The sequence below is a fragment of the Dermacentor silvarum genome, chromosome 8 (assembly GCF_013339745.2).
Source record: "Dermacentor silvarum isolate Dsil-2018 chromosome 8, BIME_Dsil_1.4, whole genome shotgun sequence".
NCBI classification, from domain to species: Eukaryota; Metazoa; Arthropoda; class Arachnida; order Ixodida; family Ixodidae; genus Dermacentor; species Dermacentor silvarum.
The window spans coordinates 138356169-138363040 of NC_051161.1; the positions used below are offsets into that span (position 1 = coordinate 138356169).

The 6872-nt window shown below is 41.4% G+C and overlaps 1 long non-coding RNA gene across 1 annotated transcript; it reads left to right on the top strand.

The window, feature by feature from the left end:
- The first annotated feature begins 795 nt into the window (after positions 1 to 795).
- On the top strand, positions 796 to 5995 carry LOC125947392 (uncharacterized). Its single transcript, XR_007468259.1, has 3 exons — positions 796 to 929; positions 2076 to 2179; positions 4305 to 5995. It is a non-coding gene; the product is annotated as an uncharacterized LOC125947392 (long non-coding RNA).
- Positions 5996 to 6872: the final 877 nt, after the last annotated feature.

Genomic DNA, 6872 nt, shown 5'->3' on the forward strand with positions numbered 1-6872 from the left:
CATTGACCTAAAAGGCTTATCTGCAATCCACTCCACAATGTAAGTATATTCCCCGCGCAGCCTCGTAATATTGCACACGACATTGTCTAAATCTCAATTATATAATTGCTGTGCTATTTTATTTTATTATTTTAATATCTCATGCACTATTTTATTATGATTGTGTTGTTTATTTTGTTGCTTTTGTATTGTTTAAATAATCTCAAGAAGTGACAGTTCCCTGAAATATAAACAATTATACATAATTGCAATCTTTTTGTTTCGACGCGCTATAAGTCATTGCGTCCAAAGTTCGCCTTTATCTCTTGCCTACCCCAATTCGATAATTTTTGGTTGGTGCACATGTAGGTATAGCAATCGGTATTAGTATTGTGTTAATTGCTTGTTTCTAAGAAATAACTTTTTCTAGCAAATGAACGTAAAATTTCAAATTTCGCGCCTCAATCCTGAAAAATTGTCCTTAACAAAATGGCGCCTACAGTTATCAATGGCCTTTTGTTTATACTTTAAAGATAAAACCTTGTGAACGTTGCGTTTTTGTATAATTATTGTTACATATTATAGCATTTAATATTATAAAATAATAACGTAAATATAGTAGCAATTTTAAAGAAGAATTGGCAAGAAGCAGTCTGGCGCAACGTCTCGGGTTTTCATTCTGCCTGCTTTGGCGGCGTATTCATTGCGTTGCGATTGCGTCATTCTTCTCGGAGCCGGAGGTCGCTTGAAGTCGCGTGTTTGCATTAGTTTTTTGAAGTGCTGTTGGTGTTGGGGCTGCGTGATCGTCACTGGCGTCCCAGAGTGCCCACCGATCAGAAAGTCGTATGAACCGCAAGCTTTGAACGTCTGTTTATCGCACCATCGAAAGCGGCGGCACAGAAGGCGCGATGTGAGCTCCGCTGGGAACAGCAGCCCTTTGTCTCGTAACGGTAAGTAAACTTTTGTTAGCGTAGCCAGCACGCTTATCTGTATTGATTATGAACACTATGTTGCGAGATGTTAAGAGCAGAGCACGCCGCGAGGTTGCCGAATTGTTTGAAGCGCTTGGCCAGCCTGTCGAGGCAGGCGACAGACAGCCTTGCACACCGGCAGCTCAGTAAGTGTTCGCGACGGGCTAGCAGTAGCGTGCCCAAAAGTGAACCGCAAGTGAGCTACTCCTAAAGCGAGTATCCTAGCTTCAATGCAGTAAGCGCAACGCCTGTTAGCAGTAGCGCGGCTACAGGCCATTGTTCAGGGCTGGTATTTTGTAGCGATGCCTTTCCGATGCTAATGCCTCTTCGCGCTTTTCGCGCTTGGTCAGTGGTCAGCGCAACGGTCCACTCACGTTATCAACGGTATCAGCCGTCGTGAGTGGTGGATGATAAGACCAGTAAATAAAGCATAAGGCATCGCTACAAAATACCGGCCCAGATTGGACAGTAAGCAGTTCAGATTGTTCAGATCGTAATGCGGAGGTTTTCGGTGACTCGTGTCTATCCGAAGCCGGTGAGGATTCAGAAGAACGGTTTTTCGATGTATTTAACGCTGACGTGCAGGAAACCGCAGAACGGGCAGGAAGCCAAAGCACTAGCAATCTAAAATTTCGCAGCTTCGCTTGCAAAGTGGGCTCGACAATGTAACATTACCCACAGGGGTGTTTCCGGAATCTTCCAAAAGATGCTAAAACATTTCTGAAGACCCCCCCCCCCGTAGGGCTGTCGAGGAGGTATGTGTATGTGTAGCCTTAAACTAGCTTAAATTTCATTGATAAATTTAAAGGAAATTAGAGCACGCTTCCACTTCAAATTTACCTGCTACGTGTTTTGCATCTGCTGTTTGATAATGACAAGAGCATATGTAGGTGGAACGTGGTTGGAATGGCAGCATGCGTATTTTGCACATTGTATACATCAGAGCATTTGGAGCACCGCCAAATTTTTTTGTGATATTTTTTATTGGCCGAGTTGTTGAGATGGATAAAATAGTTTTGCTGTGAAGAAGTTCGAGATGTAGTAATTTGCTTACTGTGTCAATAAATGAATGTTTGATTTGGAATGCTTTTTTTCATATAATGAAAAAATCTTTATTTAACATAGGTGCCGTCCAGACTGGCCATGATACCAGCGAGTTTGCTGTAGAAACAGCCATTTGGGAGTGGCTGCGTCACGCTTCTGCCAGGCACAGAACTGCCATTGCCAAGGTAATGTGTCTTTATATGTTTCGCAATGGTTTAAACATATTTCAAATTTGAAACCAGCTATGAAAAGCACTCCTAGGATACGAAAGCAGATTGGAAAAAAACGAGCCTTTCTGCATGTTCACTGCAGCAGCAGTGGGGAATTTTTTTCTAACTGAGCAACATAGCATGAGTGAGGCTCACACTCGAGCTCTCCTGTATTGAAGAGGAAGCAACTGTCATACAATTAGGTAGGCAGGTAGGTAGTAAACTTCATTGATACAATTGGGTAACAGTAATTTTTTCTAGTTATAACAAAATAACTGTGTGAGCTTCTTAGCAAAACGTACACTTATTATCATTTACACTAGGCACTGTCGAGTGTAGCCGTGCATTTGAAGCACCTATTTACTATATTCTTTCACCGTAAACTTGAAGCGTAGGGAAAAATTTAAAGGGTGCTAAGTATCGTGCAGGTAAGCTGGGGAATGGACAAGTTTAGTGTAATGACATAGAAAGATCGCTTCACTATATATTCCAAGGTACGTTATATTTCAGTTTGGCAAGATGACTATAGAAGATTACGTGAAGTGATAAGTTGAAATATTAGCAAGCTGTACGGTGTGGATTCATTTAGAGCAACAATGATGCTAAAAATCATTAGGATAAATATTTGTCTAGCAGTAAACTGAGAGGTACGAGATTTCTGGCTTTGTATTTTCTGCTTTAGATGGAGGTTGTGGACATTTAAACCCTAAAAAAAGAACTCGTAAGCATCGTGGTGTCCTAAATAATATACTGCATAGGTTTTGTGTCAACCAGCCTCCCAAAAACCAAGACTGGTTCTAGATAACCTGTACAGTGCATTATTCAGGGTGGTCTGTGGTCCAAGTCACCAAGTGCTCCAGTACTGTGTTAGGTGCTCTGCCGCTGTGCCGAGTGCTCTCCGTTTCTGCAGTATACCAAGTGCCCCTTTGCGTCTCCATTTTACCAAGTGCTCCAATATTGTCAAATGCTTGACCACGTCTGCAATGTGCCATATTAATTTTCAAAGTGTCCTACGAAATGCATGGGCATTCTAGTTAACTTTGCTTCAATGCATAAAACAGCATTTTCCTTTAAAAGTTCACTGGAACGCCCATGCATTTCGTAGGACACTTTGAAAATTAATATCTCAAGACTGGTTCAGTCCTGAGAATTCGTTCCAAGTGCATACGCCTTGCGAACTCAGCGGCTGTAATTCGTAGATTGAAAGATGTGCTGTAAAACAAATAAAAGGTTTATTAGAATAATTATGTTAACTATTCAATTAGGCGTATTTCTTGCGAAAGTAATGGCCGCCTCATCGAGTAGGTTAGATCAAGGATTATAATTGTGCTATGTTCCACAGGCAATTTTAAAAAATTTTGTGCAGCTAAATTGAAACACTCGGTATATGTAAGTACTGATACGATACCACTGAATTGATACCGGATTTCTAACAAAAAAAAAACTACTCTGGCAAGCTACAGACCACCCTGAATAATGCAGTATATATGATTTCTAGAACCAGTTTTGGTTTTTGGGAGGCTGGTTGATACAAAAGCTATGCAGTATATTATTTAGAACACTATGATACTTACGAGTTCTTCTTTTAGGGTTATGTCTGCAACCTCCATTTAAAGCAAAAAATATAAAGCCAGAAATCTCGTACCTGTAAGTTCACTGCTAGACAAATATTTATCCTAATGATCTTTAGCATCATTGTTGCTCTAAATGAATCCACACCGTACACCTTACTAATATTTAAACTTATCACTTCACATAATCTTCAGCAGTCATCTTGGCAAACTGAAATATAACGTATCTTGGCATACACACCGAAGCGATCTTTCTATGCCATCACACTAAACTCCTCTATTCCACAGCTTACTGCACAATCCTTAGCCCCCTTTAAGTTTCTCCCTACGCTTCAAGTTTACGTGCAAAGAATATAGTAGAAAATTTATTGCGTGCAAATCTTAGCCTAAAGTATCGATATTTTTTAACAGACACGTAATATCTAAAAATGGTATATGATTTTTTTCTCACCAAAGCCTGTGTTAAAAGTTATTAGCTCTCGGAATTTTATGTTAAACTCTTTGACCTTGCGTGACCATGCTTTCTGCAGGACTGTGCCACTGAACAGCCCGGATATGTGTGACATGGTTCCCTCGGCCTGTTGTACCTTTTCCTATCACCCGCGGCATCTAGCTGCCAGTGTGACCTTGCTTTCTTCAGCGCTGTGCCACTGAATAGCCCGGACACGTCTGACATGGTCTCCTAGGCCTGCTGTACTTTCACCCATCACCCGTGGCGTCTAGATCCAGTGTGCCGAGTTGTCCAAAACTGCCAAGTGCTTTATGATGTCACCAATGTGCCAAATGCTCTAGTACTATTATGTGCTCCGCCACTCTGCCATGCGCTCTCCACTTCTCCAGTATATAAAGTGTCCCAAGGCGTCTCCATTTGCGAAGTGCATTACCAAGTCTCCAAGTGCTCCAGTACTGTGTTATGTGCTCCGCTGCTGTGCCGAGTGCTCTCCGTTTATGCAGTATACCAAGTGCCCATTGCGTCTTCGCATTTTACCAAGTGCTCCAATATTGTCAACTGCTTGACCACGTCTGGAATGTGCCATGTGCTCCACTGCTGTGCCAAGTGTATACTTTGTAAATGATATACATGTCTTAAGTTCAACCAATACCTCTATTGCATAACTTATCCATACAGTGGGTCTTCACATAGACTTCTAAGTCTGTATGTACACTTATTGTAGAGTTGTGTTACTGTTTCTGTAGAGTAGATGTGGGTGAACATGTTTTTTTTTTTTCTTCATAGAAGGCTACAGCGCGGAACCAACAAAGACAAGGAACACACAGTGCTGACTTGCAACAAGAATCAGCTTTTTGAAAGTCAGTGCTGTGTCTGTTCTTTGTGTGCCTCTCCTGTCTTCGTCGGTTTCGTGCCATGGCCTTCTACGATGTTTAACCAACAAGCCCAACTGGTTACTCTGCTCAAATGTTTTTTCTACCACTCTTGGCACCTTTGTGCTGTTTCCTATATCAAGTGCCCAGCTTGCTGCTGCCATTGATGTCATCATTGCCAAAACAGCTTTCATAAATAACAGCATAAATTTGGACTGCACAATATTATTTTTAAATTTTCATTTCATTCTAATATATAAAGAAGATTGTACTTATTTGTTTATTTCTACTCACATTCTGCAGATATCACAAGGACCATGCATTGCGTTTAATGTTTTACTCCCAGAAGATGTGTGCATCACTCCTGGAAGTTTGTAGTTTGTGTATTTCTAGTCAGGTTTTGTGGATTTTGCTTCGACCAACTTTCTAGTCACATTTCGCAGATTTTACTTGCACATCTATTGATTTTATTGTTTTACTTGCACATGAATTGTCTGCATTTTGACAAGGTCAAATATATCTGAGAAAATATTGAGCTTTATGCTGCCAGATGTAAGAGTTGCGTGTTCAAAGGAACTCTTGTTAAAGTTCATGCTATTCATCGCTTCGACATTTCGGGTCTTTCTGTTCATCTTAGTATTTTTTTATGCAATATTGTCTTAGCTGCGTTTTGTGTATGGTATAACGAGGATTCCTCAGTGAGAGCTTGTGGTATACTTTGCAAGGGCATGATTTAGGGATTTATTGCTCTGGTTTAGTTCTATATTTTCTAAGCAACAATATCCTAAGATTCTGTATGATATAGGTCTCATTTTTGCTGTTCAACATAGCTTTCATTTTGTTAAACATATCCTGAATAAAAGCTTGAGATACTCTGAGGATATACACGTGTGTTTATTTTAGTTGTACTTTTCTATGAAAGATTACATTATTATGTGTAATGTTTGTTCTAAAATAAAGTTTTGCTGTGGAACCAATATTTGAAGGCTGGTATCATTTTTCTATCAGGTGAAAAAGACACTACACGATTGCCGCACATGCTGGGGAATGTATAAAATTACATCTTGGGCACGTATTTATAACGTATTTATGCTCAAAACTAATATCCAAACAATGTAACAAATGTCCAGCAATTACATCCATATAACATCTTTTCGACGTAAAAAAAGAGGACTTTTGACAGTACCACCTACGTAGATTTTACGTAAACTAGATCTATTTGAACCTCTAATAGAGGTATTGAATGTCCAACTGAAATATCTAATGGACATCCAGGCAATGTTTATGGTTTATAGGGTCAGGAGGTGTTGTTTGTCCGAGCGATGCAGCTTTCCCTCCACAAACTGCACCATCTAGTTTTCCGAGTGGTAGTCGCTGTGGGTGACTGGCTGGAGTGGTGATGTTGAGCGTCGGAACGGGGAAGGAGAGCGGCGGCATCCTGGACGGTAGTTTCGAGTAGCGTCGGGTGGAGCGGGTGGGGAAAAGGAACGTGTGGAAGGGCGGCGCTGGAATGGGCTCGGAAAGAACACCAGATCTCTCTCGTAAGCATCGTAGCCGCGGGGTTGGTCCTGCTGGCGCTTTCGACAAAACTGCGAGATGTGGCCTAGAATGCCACAAGAATAACAGATTGGGCGGGAGGAGCGCCAGGGGGCGTGTAATGCAGGTACAGGTGCACGGGGCGTAAAGGCTGCTACATCGTTCTGAGGAACGGGAAGGGCACGCTGAGCGACGGAAGGTTGCATGGCAGCAACTTGGGAGTACGTGGATGGCGCATT